This window comes from Ornithorhynchus anatinus, chromosome 4 (assembly GCF_004115215.2).
Source record: "Ornithorhynchus anatinus isolate Pmale09 chromosome 4, mOrnAna1.pri.v4, whole genome shotgun sequence".
Classification (NCBI taxonomy): domain Eukaryota; kingdom Metazoa; phylum Chordata; class Mammalia; order Monotremata; family Ornithorhynchidae; genus Ornithorhynchus; species Ornithorhynchus anatinus.
Genome location: NC_041731.1, coordinates 35807376 through 35812272, shown reverse-complemented (window position 1 = coordinate 35812272; position 4897 = coordinate 35807376). Strand labels below are relative to the sequence as shown.

General features: G+C 43.4%; 1 pseudogene; it reads right to left on the bottom strand.

Annotated features, from left to right (window-relative positions):
- Positions 1-3376: 3376 nt before the first annotated feature.
- On the bottom strand, positions 3377-3533 carry LOC114811960 (annotated as a pseudogene).
- Between the last annotated feature and the right edge of the window lie 1364 nt (positions 3534-4897).

The window sequence follows — 4897 nt, the reverse complement described above, 5'->3', positions numbered from 1 at the left end:
TATGAGACAATAATAACTATAATAGTAATAGTGATCGTGGTATTGGTAGATACGTAGAATGTATGTGAGAATGGTTTGGATATTTGAAGGGTGGGTCCTAAAGACTGAGTCAGATTCCTGGTAGCACTGGGGACACCCTGCTTCAGTGAGTTAGTCATCAAAGAGGAATTGGATCAGGGAAATTAAATCTCAATTCAACAAAATAGGAATGCAATTGTGAATCTCCATAAAAGCAGTGGGCTGGCACCCTTTTATTAATTGTGAAGAAATCAGCTTGCCATCTCTGCTTCCCGATTTGTATTTTAGTAGCGGGGGGTGGGGAGAAGGAGGTGGAGGAAAATCCCTTTTTTAAAAAAGAAAACCAGGAAACAGCAGGGACACAAAAACAAGCTCTTAATGGCTTGCTAATTTCATTTGGGGGAGCGGGGGGAGTGTAATACGAGACTCGCTTATTGAAAAAAAATACATTGATTGCTGGGGATCGATAGCATTAAAGAGCTGTGTCTGAATCATTGGACTTGAAGGACTTGGCCATCTCTTCCACCCTACGTTTCTTCTCCTGCCAACACTTTGATAGGTTTTGTCTTCAGACAGGTGAGTTCAGAGTTGAAACACTGTTTAATGAGAAGCCAAAAGGTGTTGAACACAGAGTTTAGTACACTTCCTCTCGCTAACAGTTCCACTGAAGCATTGGACTCTTGATCAGATCCATCCGCTTAATGCAGATAGGGCCTATTCCATCTCTCTCTTCCTTTCCTCCTTCTTAGCTCAAGGAAATAAAACATCAAATTTCCTGATATAGGATTTTGATAGTTGGGGGAGCTGAGGGTGGTGGGGGGTTGTCAGGGAGGAAGGGGCAGAGTCAGCTGTAAATAATGGATTTCTAATGGACCTAAAAAGCATTGTTGTTTCATCCAGTGGGCTAGTGAAACCTTGTCATTCTCTGGGGATTTATGGAGGAGAAAGAGAGACCGGAGGGAAGGAAGGCCCTGCTAATGAGTACGGAGGGGTATGAAATGGATGCCGACAGTGAAATGACTGCCTTATTGACCTTGTTCCTCAGCGTCCTCAGGACGTCCTTGTAAAAATCGTTACCGACACCAAGTTGGTTATTACTATTTTTATTAATAACGAACAACTTTTCTTTGTTTCCACCCTTTGTTCTGAATTGCTGAAAGCTGTTCACTTATATTTTCTCACATTTCCTTTCTGTGTCCCTGGAAAGGTAGGAGAAGGCAGGAATTACTTCCTCCCTCCAGTTGTATTTGTCGGCAAAAAGAGGCACAGGTCAGTAAAACAAAAGAAACAGTTACAGATCATTTGGTAAATTTATGGAGTTTGTTACCATAGGAACTTGAACAAATTAAGTGCTTGGGAGAGTAATAATAATGATATTTGTTAAGCTCATACTATGTGCCCAGCACTGTTCTAAGCACTGGAGTAGATAGAAGATGGGCAAGGAACGTGTTTACCTACTCTGTATTGATTCTCCCAAGCCCTTAGTACAGTGCTCTGCACACAATCAGTGCTATTTATTGAACATTTAATATATGCAGATCACTGTACTAAGCACGTACTTGGGAGAGTATAATTAAACAGAATTAGCAGATTCGTTCCTGCCCATAATGAGCTTTCCTAAACAATCACAGATCAGTGCATAGGTAACCTATGGGATGTTGTGCAGTGAAGGAATTACCCAGCTTCTTTAATATTTTGAAAAAACTTTGGAGGTCAGAAATAAACCCCCAAGTTGGAATAAACCAAACATGCTATGACTCTCCCAGGATCTTAGGACCAGCCACCTTAGAAGAAAATGCCTGAATGACTAATGTAAATAACTGATCAAAACAATGGGACAATGGTAGAGAAAGACTGATTGATGATGGAATCCTCAATAAATATTCTGAAGACTCTAGAAGCATAAGCAGTGTAAGTCTGTAAAGAGGGAAATCAAGTCACATAAGCGCATTAGCTCTTTTGGTAGAAATCAAAAAATGAGTGGAGGGGTGAATGCTGGAGATGGTTATAAGTTTAAATTTAATTAAAATATTGTATGCACTATCTTTTTTCATGGTATTTGTTAAACACTCACTCTGTGGTAAAGCACTGAATTAAGTGGTGGGGTAAATGCAAGATAATCAGGTTGGACACAGTTCGGGTCCCATATAGGGCTCAAAGTCTTAATTCCCATTTTACAGATGAGGTACCTGAGGCACAGAAAAGTTAAGTGACTCACCCAAAGTCACACAGCAGACATGTGGGAGATCTGGGATCAGCACTCAGATCCTCTGACTCCCCGGCCTGTGCTCTATTCACTGGACCACACTGCTTCTCATCAAGTTTGTCTCATAAAATTTTGCTTATGAAATGAATATAAATTGTAGTGAAAAGGATCTTGTTATGGTTTGTGATTGGGTGGAACACGCAAAATAAAATCTAAAGCTAAATGACCTTATATATCGTTTAGCAGAGGGTCCTGGGTTTAACTGGTTTTATTTTATGGTATGGAGAGCAAGTGAACAGCAAAGTAATGAAATCTGTGTAAGGTGCTTTATTTGGAAGGTGTCGCTATAGTCGTTGAAAAAGAGAAATAACTGATGCCTCAAAGGGGATCGGAATTATGAGTGGAAAGTAATCAAATACTGGACTTTGAGGGGAAAAAGGAAAACACGGTTTGGTAGAAAATGTGAGTTGGGAGATTGAGTGGAGGGAATAAAGGATGACTCTTGGAGGAGGCTGAAATACAGGGGACATGAGGTTGCAACATCATTGGATAGAATGAAAAGCTCTTAGTTCAGTGCTCTAAACATAGTAAGTACAAGAAAGCATAGTAAGATGGATAGTAAATCCCATCAGTTGACATTAAAAAAGCCAAGGCTTTCTAGGACATGCACTCCAAGACTGAGTAGTCTATCTACCTAGGACAAGCATGCCTTTTGAAGAGAAAATTTCAGTTGGAAAATCCATCTGGGGCAAGTTTAATGCAGCCTAAGACAAGCATGTTTTTTGAAGAGAACGTTTCAGTAGGAGAATCCACTGGGTGCAAGCTTTGCGCTTAACAACGCTAATTAATTAATTAATAATATTATAAATTTATTATAAATAATAAATCATGCAGTGGGGCCGCATTGTGCAGCGAGGAAAGGTTTTGTCTTCTCTTACGCTGTCGAGTCGTCTCCAACCCATAGTGACTCCACGGACGCATGTCTCCGAGAACGCCCCACTTCCATCTGCGATCATTCTGGTAGTGTATCCGAAGAGTTTTCTTGGTAAAAATACGGAAGCGGTTTACCATTGCCTCCTTCCGCGCAGTAAACTTGAGCCTCCGCCTTCGACTCTCTCCCGCGCCACTGCTGCCCGGCACGGGTGAGTTTTGACTTGTAGCAGATTGCCTTCCACTCGCTAGCCACTGGGCAAGCTAGGAATGGAATGGGTAGGCCTCTGCTTGACTCTCCCTTCTGTAGTCAAGACTTGTAGAGTTACCTGGAAACTCTCCAGTACTGGAAACTCTCCAAGTGCGACCCTGGGAGGGGATTTTCAGATCTGTTCGGCTGCAGTGCCTCCAAAAGTACTAATAGTAAATGCCGTCGAGAGCTGGATAACAAGTCAGATGCCTTTCACACTTTTAGATGCAAGTGGAATGCCTAATTTCTTTTGCAAATTCCTGTAGGATTTGCACTCAATCATTCAATCATACTTATTGAGCCCCTACTGTGTGCAAAGCATTGCACTAAGCGCTGGGTAGAGTACAATATAACAATAATAATAATGTTGGGATTTGTTAAGCGCTTACTATGTGCAGAGCACTGTTCTAAGCGCTGGGGTAGATACAGGGTAATCAGGTCGTCCCACGTGAGGCTCACAGTGAATCCCCATTTTACAGATGAGGTCACTGAGGTACAGAGAAGTGAAGTGACTTGCCCACAGTCACGCAGCTGCCAAGTGGCAGAGCTGGGATTCAAACCCAGGATCTCTGACTCCCAAGCCTGGGGTCTTTCCACTGAGCCATGGTGCTTCTCTGTATTTGCTGTCCACAATGAACTGACAGTCTAGAGAGGGAGACAGATATTAATATAAATGAATAAATTACAGATACTACGGTTTGCAGGCACAATCACTGTGAGTCACTAGAGAACCAGAGCTGGCTTGAGATGGGAGGTAAGGTAAATGACCACCTCAGTAGGCAGTGCCAGAGGGGGAGGGGACGGGTCGTGTGGCAACAGCATCAGTGGAACATCAGAGTGGGCAGGGCCAAGGGAGTGATGGCTGTGTGGCTCTCTGCCTCGTCTAAGACGGCAGCATCATAGTTGTGTGATGCATGAATGAGGTGGAAGCCCGGGTCCTGAAGCCAAGCCAACCAGGGTGCTGAAGAAGTGGTAAAAGGGGCTAAAAAATGCCCTTTTTTATTTAAAATGGCATTTGTTAAGCACTTCCTATGTGTCAGACACCGTAAGCACTGGGGTAGACATAAGCTAATGAGATCGGACACAGTCCCTGTCCCACATGGGGCTCACAGTCTTAATCCCCACTTTACAGAAATGGTAACCCAGGCACAGAGAAGTGAAGTGACTTGCTCAAGGTCACAGAGTAGACAAGAGGCAGAGCTGGGATGAGAACCCAGATCCTCTGACTCCAAGGCCCATGCTCTTTCCACTTGGCCAAGCTGCTTTCCTGCAGGCAGTCTTCTGCAAAAGATTTCATTTCTTTTCATTGCACGTGCACCAAGCCCAACAGAACGATTTCCTGCGGAATGAGAGGAAGGTTGAGATTTTCCCCCCTTCGGGGGATCCAAAGGTTTGAAGTCAGCTCCGGGCGGGGGTTATCCACACCGACTCTGGAGAGACGTCACCCGGAAATCATACTCAAGTTTCACATTCGCGATACCAGAATGATGTAA